The sequence below is a fragment of the Chanodichthys erythropterus genome, chromosome 12 (assembly GCF_024489055.1).
Source record: "Chanodichthys erythropterus isolate Z2021 chromosome 12, ASM2448905v1, whole genome shotgun sequence".
In the NCBI taxonomy this organism is placed as follows: domain Eukaryota; kingdom Metazoa; phylum Chordata; class Actinopteri; order Cypriniformes; family Xenocyprididae; genus Chanodichthys; species Chanodichthys erythropterus.
In genome coordinates this window covers 17138472-17154883 of record NC_090232.1, presented here as the reverse complement: position 1 = coordinate 17154883, position 16412 = coordinate 17138472, and positions in this window count along the sequence as shown.

The window sequence follows — 16412 nt, the reverse complement described above, 5'->3', positions numbered from 1 at the left end:
ATATATATATATATATATATATATATATATATATATATATATATATATATATATATATATATATATATATATATTGTGTTTCAAAATTTTTACTGTTTATGTTTTCCTGAAAAGCCTATAATAGGGTGTTTAATTGGGGGATAAATTGTGACAACTTACACCTGTCTTGTTTTCCAATTCAAATTATTAACCTGTACTGTATACATTAAATAGTTATTAGGGCTGTGTCACACATTAATATTAGGCTATAATATAGGCTATTCTAATCTATAATAATCTAATAATTCCTTTTTAACATAGGCCTTTTAAAACAGCGCCATATGGTCTCAGTACAAACCAAAATTGAAAAACATTCTGAATAAGGATGTAAAGGATTAATACCCTGGACGGTCACTTTACAAACTGTCAAATTTGACTGGCCTGGTTTCTGGACGTTTACCTTAAGTCTCTCCGATGTGCAAATGCAATTCCTCCAAATAATTTATTTTCCCTGAACCGGAGATTCATTCCGGGGCACCTGACGTCACTTCGCCGTCGCTGCTGCTGCTGCTGCCGCCGCTCTGTCCTGCCTCGAGCCCGTCCCCTCATGTTCCGCGGCGCGTGAGTGTGTGCGCGAGCGCTTTTGTATGCTCGCGCGCTCGGCTGCACACACAGCATCAGCATCATCAAAAAGAGAGACCTGCGAGCTCTTTACGAGCGCTGGAAACACGCAGTGCTTCCTCTGCTGTTGTGCTTTTTATAGTTCAGCCCTGCACCGGTGAACCTCAGAAAGGAGAGGACGGGCTTCTGGATTATATATCTGGTGCTTATAGATGAATTCGCGAAGGTACCGAGCCGGTGAGACCCGAATGAAAACCTGAACCCGACAGCGATGTTGATCAGGTAGGCGAGGAGTAGAAGCCTCATCCGCTCCCTGGTTATTATGGAGGAAATGACAAAATAATTTAATTGTTATGATCAGTCATCCACTCGAGCTACAATTATGTGAATCGATAGTCAATCCTTTTTCTTTCTTTTTTTTAAATCATAGGCAGGCTAATACAGAAGACCATATTGCATGCACATTCCCACTTTTTTGGGTGCTGCTTTGCAAGCATATCAACATAATGATAAGGAGTATTGCATTATGTGTGTGTATATATATATATATATATATATATATATATATATATATATATATATACAAGCATATGTTGTGAAATTATAATTTAGGCAATTGCAATTGGCCTTATTGTCTTAAATGACATGCATTTTCGTTGTGGTTTCCCCACTACTCCGTTCATTCAGTGATGTTCGGGGAACCCAGTGCTCGGAGGCATTATGCTGAGCTTAAAGTATTACTGTTTATGACGGAATGTTCTCCATGGATCATTAAAAGCATATTCTTAATGGACCAATAAACTGAATGACTCTACATTTGAACAAAGTTCACATGGAAGGGGATTATATGTGATGACTTTTGCTATACCTCATAATGCTCTTAGTGTGTGAGAGAGACTGAAGGGGGAGGGAGAGAGAGAATGAGGGATATTATGATGTTAGGGTATTAACGTTTGCATATGCAAGAGAACGGAAAGGAGCGGAGAGTTTGGTGGTTGGTCTGAGGTGTAAATGCTTGACCTGTAATGCCCAGAGCATGAGCAGCCAGAATGAGAAAATGACAGATGGAGGAAGAGAGAGAGTGATTTTCTAAGTTTTGAATAATTTATTTCATTCCATACCTGCAGACTAAGGGTTGCTCAGAGCACACTTGAAAACTTGCACTATTTGAAAAGCTGGTTGCCTCAGCTTCAGTGGCATATGGTTTATATTAATAATGTAGACATCACAGAGGCACAATCCCTGTCTTATTGCACAGACGTGCATCTCTGATACCATTTATAGGTGTGGATCCTAAGTGCTTCTTCTAGTGAAAGTTGTGCTTATGACACTGAGCTGAAAGCGAGCTGTAAAATCTCTTCCTGAAACTGGAGAAGAGTTTAATAGCACTGATGTGCTCAGTGCTTAAGGCTTGATCAGCTCAAGTGTTCTGCATGTGCATTACTGTCAAAACCATATGGTTCAAGGGTACTTTTTGGATATGATTTCTAACCTTCTTGAGAATAACTTCTACTCAGTAGATGGACTGATGGACTGGGACAAGCATGATTGAGTTTCATGCAAGTTCATGGGACTGTGACTGGCTCAATTGGTACAAAACTGTATTTATTCCATACATTATGTTTGGCTGAACTACTATGCTTAAATCTACTGTTAAATAAAAAAGAGTATGGAGTCATCAACGTGTGATACATTCGGTTGAATACAGCTAGATGAAGCACAATGGAATAGAACCGAACTTCTGCATACTTTTTGTACTTGACAGTAGAGTATTAAAGAACCCAACGCTCATGGCGCGAGATGCTAAAAAACAGCGAGATGAAGTGGTGCATGTCTAATGTGGACCAACAATTAAAAAGAATAGGATTTCGCAAACTTACTTGTAGAATAGAATATTCAGTCAGAAAATGTTATATTTGAAAAGTTTGGTTCCAAAATGCGATAAACGCCATTTTCAAAAAATTTAGTTTCCGCAAAAATCAGTATTGTATCTGGCCGGTATTGAAAAGTCATTTATTAATTTTGCACAAAATGCGATAACCGTCGTGTTATTCTGTCATGTTTTCTCCCTTTCTTCCCAAAATGTGACAAACGCCACTCTCCTTTTTAGAACGCGATATATCCACTCTCAACCAATCACAGCGCACCATTCCACGCACTGTAAACATTGAAGGCTTTTTAAAAGCAGTTTTTAATACCATTGTACTCTGCAAATTTGTTTATTTAACCGTGCGGTAGCGCAAGATACTCTTTAATCGGTAATGGCAAATAATTCATAACATTAATAAGATGACCATTTTGGGAGCGACAACTGAATGTATTTTTTAGTAAAATGCCTGAATATAAGATAAATATTGGCAAAGTTTAGACTCTGTCATATATGTGAATCAACTTACTTTGTTGTGTATTTTCAATTAGAAAAATAACTTTTATATTGATGGATTAATTGCATTCTGAAAAAAAAAAGTGTCATGGATTTATTGCATTTTGGGAAAAAAAATAATACGTTTTTATAATAAACTTTTTAAAATCAAAATGTAGATTTGAATTTTTAATGTTTTTATATCCAAAAGATGCTGTGTGAAAGTTTGAAAGTAGGAAAATAGGGGTTTTCATCTTGTCACTTTCTTGGTAAAGAAAACACCTTTTTACTCAAAATAATCAAAATGGAGTTATTGCGTTTTGGAACCAAACTCTTCATTTATTTTTTTCTGTTATTTGATGTAAATTTGTAAATCTTTCATAAAGAAACCATAGTGTTTAATATAAAACGTGTTTTTTTTTGTACAAAAATTTTACAATTGTTCATCAGTACCTCAGGGCCAGAAAAAATCTTGCCAGAAAAATGTGGCTGTAACTATATTATTGTAATATTTGCGCATACACAATCAGCTCACAGCATGAGGAGGATCACAGACAGGAAACAGGATTGTTGCTTACAGATAAGGGGTAGAATAAAGCATGGCTCTCTAGAATATTTAATTGCATTCTGTATTTTTCATTCATTCATTCATTCATTCATTTTTTAAAATGACTGCTAAACTGTATATTTGACATCCAATTTCCTACAGAGCTGTTTCTTGTTTTGTCTTATTCTTCTTACATGACAAAAGAATTTAAACTCAAATCAATTTTTCATGTCCATTTATTTATTTATTTATTTATTTATTTATTTTCCAAGTAGCTGTGTAATAAGTGGGATAATGTACAGTCAGATAATTTACAGAGACGGTCATTATTGCAAAGTAAAGCTCAACAGGGTAATCAGAATGTGGGGTTTATTTTGCAGTAATGACTGGCGGACTGTACATTATCCCTTACTTGTAGTCTATGTTTTGAGCATTAACATAAGTATCTGGGAGGCTATTTTCACTTCTCTCATGTCACATATGTTTTCAGTCATGCTTACCGGTATAAACATTTTTAAGGTGACACATCATGTAATTTCAGTGACACTATTGTCACCAAATAGCATCGCAAAATGTTGTCTTCAATTAAGTTTTCCAAACATTTCTTTCCATCAGTTTGTATAGTATGTGAGGTTCCATGAACTTGTAGAGAGATCTTGCAGGATGCAAGCATTTTCAAGCTTAATTTCCTTAAGCTAAACATCAAAGAATGGTGATTGTAGTGATTACAATTCATGAACCTGTTTCAGATCTTTTTTTAAAGAATTTTTTCTCTGTTTGAATAGTTGAGCCAAATGTGAGCAGAAAGCACATATAAGGAATAAGTTAAACCACTTATAGGGTATTTATCACAATGACTGTAATTTCATGTGTTCCAGTTCAGTCTATTCAGTTACACTGTAATAGTTATTGTCTTCATGCCACATAAAGGAACACATTGTTACTTACAGCGCTGTTTCTATTTCAGAAGACTGATTGATCCAAGGCTGGCCCATTCCTCTTTGGAACTTATTTAGAATTATCCATGGTATCCGTGGTTTAGAAGCAATTTTATTGCTAGTTTTACTGCCCGCTATATGGAGATGGAAAGTACCTTATGAATTATGTTTTGCATTTCATGTTCCACTGAATTTTGAAATACAGTGACTTTGTCATGACAAATATAGTATAAAAAGAATAGTTCTCTGTCTCTAGTGATCAGGTACTTTAAAATGGCTTGTTAGTTATATTGATTATGGTTTGTTTTAGTTTGGTGCTGCAAATCCCATTTGTAGGATATAAAATATGAAATTATGGTAATCAATGTATGCAATGTTTTGTCTTCTCAAGTGTGTGTTTTTAAAAAAAAATATTTAAGAAGCATCTATTCTCAAAATATGTATTTTAAGGGTATTCAGATCCATTTTGTTGTTTCCCATTTTAATCATTTATAGCAATAATTAATGCATGATTATAATACTAAAGAAAATAAGTGCAAAGAAACTTTTAAAGACCATTCAATAAGGAGTGGAACTGATGGGTTTTTGTAGCCTGGAAAAAGAATCAAGTTACTCATGAAGCTCCTCTACACTCAAAAAAAAATAAATAAATAAATAAATAAATAAAAATAAAAATAAATAAAAATTAATGCAGCAGTTTGCTTCATTTTTTTTGAGTTATGACAACTTTGAATGAATTTACGTTCAACCAACAAGCTACATTGAGTTAGAGGAACTGAATAATTTGTAGCATAAACACAAATTTTTAAGTTGATTACTCAAAAACATTAAGTTGCTCCAACTACCAGAGTTGTAGCCCTGGAACCAATTATCTTATCTATTTCAGTTAAAATCAACAGCTATTATAGCGCATGCTAGCATAACTTATTTAATGTATATTTAATGAACAAGTAAGATTTTACTTGTCACTGGCATTAGCGCAGCCATTGCTTATAGTCAATGTAGTGTTCATCTTCATGAATCTACTCTTCAGCACAATGGTAACCACAAATTCTTCAACATTACAGAAACTCTTTTAAATGTCAAACATAACAGCATTAAACAGCATTAAAGGTCTTTCCCTTCACTAAAAACAAATAAATTAATACTTAATTTCAACATTTATTCTCCTCATCCAGTCCTATGCAAAGCATGCTGGGAACTAGAAATCCACTGCCTGATTTCCAAAGTTATCAAGACTATTTCATTAAGTATTTTTTATTTCTTTTTTTAGAAAAAAAAGCCAATTAACGCAGAAATTAGAGGTTAAATTACAGACGATATTAAGTTGATGCAATGATCAACATTATTATGTCAACAAAACTCTACAAAATAATGTTTGCAACTTCAAAGGTTTTATTAAAACAATAATTAATTTTTTACTTGCAACCATGCATTAATTTAAGTTGTGGTAATTGGTTCCCTTGAATTACTTTTGTTTACAGTATTATCAGTGTTTACCATTGCAGAATATACAAATCTGATTCCAAAAAAGTTGGGACACTGTACAAATTGTGAATAAAAAATGAATGCAATAATTTACAAATCTCATAAACTTATATTTTATTCACAATAGAATATAGGTAATATATCAAATGTTGAAAGTGAGACATTTTGAAATGTCATGCCAAATATTGGCTCATTTTGAATTTTATGAAAGCTACACATTCCAAAAAAGTTGGGACAGGTAGCAATAAGAGGCTGGAAAAGTTAAATGTACATATAAGGAACAGCTGGAGGACCAATCTGCAACTTATTAGGTCAATTGGCAACATGATTGGGTATAAAAAGAGCCTCCCAGAGTGGCAGTGTCTCTCAGAAGTCAAGATGGGCAGAGGATCACCAATTCCCCCAATGCTGTGGCGAAAAATAGTGGAGCAATATCAGAAAGAAGTTTTTTTTAAGAGAAAAATTGCAACGAGTTTGAAGTTATCATCATCTACAGTGCATAATATCATCCAAAGATTCAGAGAATCTGGAACAATCTCTGTGCGTAAGGGTCAAGGCCGGAAAACCATACTGGATGCCCGTGATCTTCGGGCCCTTAGACGGCACTGCATCACATACAGGAATGCTACTGTAATGGAAATCTTAACATGGGCTCAGGAATACTTCCAGAAAACATTGTCGGTGAACACAATCCACCGTGCCATTCACCATTGCTGGCTAAAACTCTATAGGTCAAAAAAGAAGCCATAACTACATTTACATTTATTCATTTGGCAGACGCTTTTATCCAAAGCGACTTACAAGTGAGGAAATACAACAAGCGAGTCGTCATGACGAGGCAAATAGACAAGAAGTGCTCATAATACAAGTTATAGGCAGTGCTCAGATTATCCTAAGCTACAATAGAGAGGGATTAGAGGAAGTGAAAGGATAGGAATAAGAAGTTTTTTTTTTTTTTTTTTTTTTTTTTTTAAGATGAGGTTAAGTAAACTAACTAAAACTAAACATGATCCAGAAGAGCAGGCATTTTCGCTGGGCCGAGGCTCATTTAAAATGGACTGTGGCAAAGTGGAAAACTGTTCTGTGGTCAGACGAATCAAAATTCTTTTTGGAAAACTGAGATGCCATGTCATCCGGTCAAGTTGTTATCAGCGCTCAGTTCAGAAGCCTGCATCTCTGATGGTATGGGGTTGCATGAGTGCATGTGGCATGGGCAGCTTACACATCTGGAAAGGCACCATCAATGCTGAAAGGTATATCCAAGTTCTAGAACAACATATGCTCCCATCCAGACATCGTCTCTTTCAGGGAAGACCTTGCATTTTCCAACATGACAATGCCAGACCACATACTGCATCAATTACAACATCATGGCTGTGTAGAAGAAGGATCCGGGTACTGAAATGGGCAGCCTGCAGTCCAGATCTTTCACCCATAGAAAACATTTGGTGCATCATAAAGAGGAAGATGCGACAAAGAAGACCTAAGACAGTTGAGCAACTAGAAGCCTGTATTAGACAAGAATGGGACAACATTCCTATTCCTAAACTTGAGCAACTTGTCTCCTCAGTCCCCAGACATTGGCAGACTGTTATAAAAAGAAGAGCGGATGCCACACAGTGGTAAACATGGCCTTATCCCAACTTTTTTGAGATGTGTTAATGCCATGAAATTTAAAATCAACTTATTTTTCCCTTAAAATTATTCATTTTCTCAGTTTAAACATTTGATATGTCATCTATGTTGTATTCTGTATAAAATATTGAAATTTGAAACATTAGTTAATGCACTGTGAACTAACATGAACAAAACAACTGTATTTTCATTAACGAAGATTAGCAAATACAGTAATAAATGTATTGCTCATGGCTGGTTCATGTTAGTTAATACATTAATGTTTAACTAATGAACCTTATTGTAAAGTGTTACCTCTAAACCTTAAATCAAGACACATTTAATTGAGAAGCAAAAGGACATTAGATATTGTCTTGTTTTCATCATCATCATCATCATCATCAAAAAAAAAAAAAAAAAAAAAAAGTATGTTTATTCTTAAAACTATCTGCCAATGGGGTCAGAAAAATAAACTTAATTCAAAGGTAAAACAAAATTATTTTTCTGACCCTATTTGCAGATACTATTTGTTCCTGTTTAAACCTTAAACTCACTTAATTTTAATGATTTTTCAAAAAACAATACTTAATATCTTAAGAATGTTTAGATATTTATAATGAAAAACAGGACAAAAGTAGGAAAAAATTTTTTTTGCAGTGTATATTTGTGACATATGTAAGGGATAATCTAGCTGTGCGATGAATGATTATAATGCATGACATGGGCTGCGTTTACACTGGCACAAAAAAAAAAACGAACAAAAAAAATTTTTTACTCACATCTGACACAGATCAGAATTTGTTTCACATGTGTAAACACAAAAATCTGCATGAGATCCATATGCGCATCTGTTCTGAGCCACTTCCATGTGTGGTTTTTAAACATAGGCCTATCCGATATCTGTACATTTGACCTACGTCTAAACACGTATATCCAATTCCCCTTGGAATTCCAAGCCACCACAAGGTGAGGGTGACACGTTTGCCCACAAAGATAGCTTTCTAATGTTATATTCTGAAGCAGATATTCCTGTATGTGCTCGCACTATTGAGGTGGAAAATATGGAAAAGATATTGCACACACACAGAAACATTCAGGAGTATAGAAATGTGCTTTTAACCTCTGCCCAGTGAACTGTATAAATAAAACAGCTTCTACTGAAAGCTATGTTATATTTTTCAGCAAAAGGTGATAACTTAGCTGTTTTTGTAATTAAACTCACAGCTTCACTATTACATAGAGATGCTGTACTGACGCAGGTAACTAACTTTAGATCTAAACAAACCGTAGATAAAATAAATGAAAAGTATCATTATTTTCCAGTATATATCTGTTCAATTTTACTTATACACAGATATCGAATACCAGTCAGGTCTGAATGTAAATGGGCAAGACAAAAAATCAGATATGATTAAGATATCAGATATGATTAAAAGATTAAGACTTGCAGTGTAAACACAGCCATGCAGTGCATTCAGATTGTTTAATGCACAGCTAGCCATGAATTATCCCACATATACCATGGTCATTTGCCAGCATCGACAAGTAAAAGCTGTTATTGAAGTTTGCAGCGCAGTATTTGACCGGAAGTATAAAAATTACATTTTCATCAGTTACTACGGAGCCCCGCACATGCTATGCAGGGAAAAAAAAAAAAAATGTGCACACGATTTACTATTTTGTTCCCTCGATTTATAAATTGTGTGCATGATTAATTCTATTTTTTTTCCTGCATATCATGTGCGGGGCTTCGTAAGTTGCAGCTCATTAGAGCTAGCATTCTGCCCACTTTAAATTAGACACAGAGATATAGTAGTGTGGTAAGATTACATTTATTTGAATGAATGAATTATTGCATTTATTTGAATTAATCATCGATTCATCATCATTCTCTACTAATAATGAAGCTGTGAGTTTAATTCCTTCAAAAATAACGATGTTTACCCCTCGTTGTTGAGAAATATAATGTAGCGTAGCAATTCAGTATTTTATTAATAGCAGCTTTGATAATTTTTCAGTTTGTGCGATCTCTGATAGTGCTCTGAGCGATACAGAGCGATGATTAAACTGACTGGAACTACCTGTGCTTTAAATGGTTTTAATGCACACCTTCCAACCAATCAGAATCAAATATTTAGACAGACCATGGTATAAAGTTATTCAGCAAACTGTTAGTTCTTCACTATTTAGGTTGCCCAAAACGTCCAGACAAGCAGTTCTTTTTGTTTGTTTTGTTGAACAAACCAATAATTCTTTGTTTGGTCGAATGTACCGTCTAGAATGTCTTTAAATGTTGAATTGAAGTACAACAGAAGTCACTTGGAATACGCAGAAGACCCATGTGATTGTGTCACACAGGGCGTTCCATATGTAGAAGCTTCGAGTCACTTTTCGCCAGGGTGAGACAGATGTGTGTACCTGTTAACTGTCACAGCTGCTCCATGTCAAAGTAACTCTAATTGGAGTTCTGCGTTGTCAAGGCAATGAGTGCCTGCCAGTGAGACTGTCCCACATCTACATGTCATTTTGTCCTCATCTGTCTCTTGCCCTGACAGCTGCATCTGTTGTACAGAGACTTAATGAGGGGTTTTGTAGAATTTGTGTTTGTAACACACTTACATGTTCTTGTGTTGTGTTACAGCAGCCATATGGCCAAAGAATGTTTTTTCCTTGCTGTTATATGTTTGAGTGCTCATGTGATGGGATGCATATTAAAAAAGCTGTTTGAAAATGAGAAAACTTGGACTTGACTCCAGTGTACTAGGTACCTAGTACTCTATGGTAATCTCTCCTTTTTGTTAGTGATTATATTATTATGCGTTTTTGTGTTAGGGAACAAACATGCTAAAAATCACCTTATGTAACTGCCGTTATTACCATGTTCTTTACTGAGGCACACACACACACACACTACATATATTTGTGCAAACAAATATAAACAAGTTTCACTAGTCTTCCACGTGAATAAACAGAATACTTGGAGGATCAGCAGGGGACTTTAACCTTTTTCAGACCAAGGACCCCCCTGGTGGATAAAAGACAGAGCAGGAACCCCCTGTTACATTTGAAGTCTGACCTTTAATAACATGCATATCGTAACAAATTAATGTATTTATATACTTTTTTTTATGTTTACATTGTGGGAAGGAAAATAAAATATTTAGCTGAAATTCTTTTTCTTAACTTTAATTTAAGTTTATTCACCATATTTTTCACAATAACTACTGCAGTACTCTCACGAACTTCCCATTGAAGACCCCTGCTGTACAGCATTAATAGTACAGCAGCCGTATTTATGGCATTTCAGGTCCATCTATAGTTAATAAGCTACATTTTAAATTGCCTCTCATGTCTATGGACTCTTAGAGCACAAATTGATTTAATAGTTAAAAACTGACGTGATTCAGCAAAATAAGAGTGCATTGCTCAGTTTGAGAGGGAGTTTAGTGGCTTGTCTATAGTCATTCAAAGCTAGGCATGTGACGTATCAAATTTTCATGTTGCGATTAATTGATGAAGCTTTTATCACGGTATACGGTATTATCACGATATTAAAATAAGTTGCAAAACCATTTTTTAGTTTAACAGGTTTAAGAACTCTATTTGTAATAAAACAAAAACAACTCTGACTGACTGATAGCACTTTATTTAATGCATTAAGATTGAGCAATAGCTACATTTGTTACAGAAAGTGTTATTTTTTGTTAATGTTAGTTTAGAAACACAACTGATCATTGTTAGTTTTATCTCAGGTCCATTAAATAAGTTATTTTGATTTTAGTAATGTTATTAAATAGTAACTAAGAAATTAACATTAATTAATAATAATTAATACTTTATAAGTATTTTTATTGTCAGTTTAGTGATAATGAATTAACATGTTAACTAATGAAGCTGTATGTTTTCAAAGTTTTACTGAACAATAACAAATAATCAGAACATTTCTAATCATTAGGGCATGTTGTAGTCCAGATTAAAATATAAAATTTTTTAGGTTTGAAAATAAATATCCTTTTAAGTCTTTTTTAAGTATTTAGTATTTGGTGCTGTGATGAACAACACTGAGATTACAAAAAAATGAATGGCTTTTTGAAGCATTTTAAAAACTTCACTAGCGCAATTACTTTGTTTGCACGGTTTCCGTGGTAACCGCTGCACGCTGCTGTTCCATCAGCGCCCTCTGCTATCAGAGAGTGAACGCGCACTTTCATTCAGCTTGTCTCCTTCATTGGTTCCGCCATGTGCTTCTCGTGCACATTGGGATTGTTTACATCTGAGCGCGTGTTCTTTTGACACAGAATACAGCGGTGTTGTGCATTTTATACGATTGATGGGTAAAGTATTCTGAAGTGCCGACAATTACAATATCGTGCATATTCATTATCGCGATTTATCGCATTACCGAATAACGGCACAAGTCTATTCAAAGCCTACGTAATCCTGGTTCATTTTTTTCACTTGAATAGTTAAGGAATAGTCAATCCAAATTCTCATTAAATTCCAAACCCATGTGACTTACTTTCTTGTGTGGAGCACAAAAGGTGAATTTTTAAGCATATCCTGGTCAATCCTTTCCATATAATGAAAGTGCTCAATAATGACAGAAAGCACTGTGCCAGATTTAGATGTTGTGTTGGGTTTGATTTATGTTGATGTAGATGTGTTAGGTTTGATGTCAATGACATCAAGCAGCATTGCTTCTCGCATATCTTGACTGAACGCAGATGAGTTTGTTTACATGCCAAAATGACAAAAAGCACCATAAAATCATTATAAAATGTGGCAGATTTAGATGTTGTGTTAGGTTTGATGTTATTGACATCAAACAGCATTTCTGCTTACAGATCTTGTGACTGAACGTCACTGAGTGTGTTTACATGTTCTTAAAAAAATTATGCTTAATAAGCTGAAAACACCTGTGGTCATGCTAACACATTAAACCATTTTCCTTTATTGGTTTGAAGAGTGCATGTGCGTACGTGCTCTAGTAGGTAAGAACGAGGCTATGATTGAATCTGCAAATAAAGCAAAATGAGAAACTGAGAAAAATAAGAATTAGTCATCAGATGCCATGTCCGTAATCTATAGAAAAAAATCTAATTAATTAGATCTCAAATGGATTCATTTAAAGAAGTTATTACTCCAACACCTGCGTGACATCATTTACCAACGTACGTTACTGACAGGTGTGCGACAATGTCGAAATTGTCCTCCATGTTCCACAGGAGTATAAACATGAGGAAACACAAAGGCCAAATTCCCTTAATCATTCATCACAATGAGAAAAAACAAAGAATATAGTTCTGATGTGCAGCAAAAGATTGTTGAGCTTCACAAAATAGAAAGTGGCTGTAAGAAAATAGCATTGAAAATCCCCATTTCCACTATCAGGGCAATAATTAAGAAGTTCCAATTAACTAAAGATGTTACAAATCCGCCTGGAAGAGGATGTGTGTCTAAACTGTCCTAATGTGAAGTGAGGAGGAGAGTTTGAGTGGCCAAAGACTCTCCAAGGATCACAGCTGGAGAATTGCAGAGATTAGTTGAGTCTTGAGTCTCAGAAAGCCTAAAAAAAATGACCAAACAGCACCTACATCCCCACAAGTTGTTCGGGAGGGTTTCAAGAAAAATCCTCTGCTCTCATCCAGAAACAATCACCAGCATATTCAGTTGTTAGGCAAGACTGGAACTTCTGGCTTCTAGATGAAACTAAAAAAGAGCTTTTTGGCAGCAAACCCACCAGATGGATTTGGTGCACACAGGGATAAAAAGTACCCCATGTCCACGGTTAAATATACTGCTGGATCTTTAATGTTGTGGGCCTATTTTTCTGCTGGAGGTCCTGGAAATCTTGTTCAAATACATGGTATCATGGATTCTATCAAATACTAACAGATAAAAAATCAAAACCTGACCTAATGGGTCGTGGTTGGATCTTCCATCAGGACAATGATCCAAAACAAACATCAAATCCAACAGAAAAATGTGTCTCTGAGCACAAAATGAAGCTTCTGCCATGGTCCCCTGACCTGAACCCTAAAGAAAATGAGTGGAGTGAACTAAAGAGAAGAAGCACCAACATGGAGCTGGGAATCTGAAGGATCTGGAGAGATTCTGCATGAAGGAATGATCTCTGATCTCTTGTCAGGTGTTCTCCAAACTCATCAGGCATTATAGGTGAAGACTCAGAGCAAAAGGCAAAAGGAGTTTGCAAAAAGTATTGAATAAAAGGATGCCAATAATTGTGGCCAACGTTTTTTGTAACACATTCATAATGTGATTCCCCCCGCTTTCAATTCATTCCCTCAATGAAAGGTTATATTTTTGCTCATTTTATGAGCAAAGTGAATATATTGTACAATTGACCCAAGATATTATAAAAATGTGTCCTCATCTTGTGTACCCGAATGAGAAGAAACTGTAAACATGAGAGGAGAATATGAGTGTACAAGTTTCCCATTGACATTTTAACATCACAACTCATGTCATAGAATACTGAGTGGAATACATAAACGCTCACATTTTGGCATTTCCAATGTGAAATAACCATTTTTGTTTGTTTGTTTGTTTAAGTTTTGTAAACACAGTTTTCTTGCATTGCAGGGTTATTGTTTTGCATGTAAACTGGTAAAACTGGTCATTTCAATTTTAATTTCAAAACTGATTTAGGTAGTTAGTAGCATATTTGTGTGCATGTCAGTGATTGAAAAGCTTGATGCGCCTTGTCAAAGATGCCATAGTTCAATTGAGAATGGAAGCCAATATTTTCAGTGAATAATTGTAGTTTTAATCTGTTTGTCACTAATAGTTATTGTATGGATTCAGAAGACTTGAAATATATCGCATGCATTATATGGGCCACTTTTATGATGCTTTTGTCATTTTGGAGCTGTATAGCACCTGCCGCTATTCACTTTCATTATGGGGAATGAATAGCCAAGATATTCTTCAAAATATCTTCATTTGTGTTCTGTTGAAGAAAGGAGGCTGTACAAGTTTGGAACGACATGAGGGTAATACATTCTGAAAGAAGTGTCTTTTTTTCAGTTTAATTATCCCTTTAACAATGGACTACAAGTGTCTCACAAAAGAAAGCTCATAACAGACATGCATTCACTGTTGTTTGATATGCTGTTAGCCCTCTCATCATGACTAAATATCACCTAACTGCAGGCTAATTGTGTCGGTGCATGTTAACATGATTGGTGCCTTAGTAATAAATATCAATTATTTGACTCGTTGCATTTGAATAAGTAATTAAGATGCAAATTTGTTTAGTCAGCAGCTATATCTCACTCTTACACATATACGCACTTGCTGTTGGCTTTCTTTAATAGTCTCTTATGTCTCTCTCTCTGTCTCTCTCATATGCACACAGACGTAGCCACAAAGCTTAGCTATCGACTTCTGACACAAATGGACTTGAAGCAGGAAATATCAGGTTATCATAATGATCTCTGTTCTTTGCAGATTAGGGAGAGTAGCATATGGCTGTAACACAGGGGAGAGGAAAATAATCCACACAAGCACACACACATTATACATGCACGCAAAATCCACATTTTCTTGTGAAAATCTTGTATTCAAATTCTTATTTTGCTCTGTATATTAGCAGTTAATTGTAGGATTAAAAGTTTCAAATGAAGAAATGTTATAATATAAAAAAATTAAGAAGATATATCCGAGAGTCAGCACTATTGTGACCTTTGTGCAAAAGGTCAGATTTTATTACTTCCATTGAAGCAGAAGTTGCTCTTTCAAATAATGCTGGACAACATGGATTATCAGACTTGTGAAGTTTATTCCAGTTTGAGTGCATGCTGTCAAAAGGGTAAAAAAACAAAAACAAAGAACACTTTGAATTTCTATCTGACTCTGAACTTTATTTATTTAGTTAAATAATGTAAAAATGTTTTATTTTTTATTTTTACCAAAGCTGTTATACTAATATATATATATATATATATATATATATATATATATATATATATATATATATATATATATATATATATATATATATATATATATTTTGTATTTTATATAAAGAATACAAAATAGAAGCATTTTCATTAGTGATCTTATAGATTTTTAGATGAGACGCATCTTTGGTGGATATACTCAGTGTATTTGTGTGTTTGCGTATGCCTTGCGCACATCTACGTATTTTTCCTGATGATAATGATGTGTATTAGGGATTGTGTTAAGCTGTTGTGGAGTGTTTTCCAAATGTGGCAGATGGTGTGTGTGTGTGTGTGTGTGTGTGTGTGTGTGTGTGTGTATGTGTGTAGGTTTAGGGGTTTGAAGTGCTTCTGTTTTACATGAGTCAGAGATCAGATTGACCCATTTCCTCCACAGTCGAATCCTGACATGTGGAAACACACACTCATTCAGGGGTTGTTTGTGTCACCATTCCCCTCCTTCGCTCCCCGTTTCCTACATCATCATGATTCCCTGCAGGAAGTGACACGTGTGGTCTTTTCTCTCTCAGCACTGTAAAAGTGAAGGAAGCATCAGAGTGCAGTGGAGGAATTAAATATGGATAGGAGACGGGGGAGGCAGCACGGATGAGGGGGTCTGCAACCACTTTCTCTCTTAATGATGTGATGTGATGTGACAAGCGTGGTGCCCATGGGGGCAGAGTTACCATAGCGATTCCCAACACGCCCCCCCATCTGTGGCAATCTCCCATGCACAGCATCCATATTTAATGCAACTTTTACTTAGTGCTGTTCAACTGCCCACCCAACTATTTCTTCCTCTCTCTCACTCTCTCTCTTGTTCTCTTCGTTATATTTTCAGAAGTAAGTTACATTATACATTTATGGGCTCAATGTAATTATTGAGTTTACGGTAAAGTTTT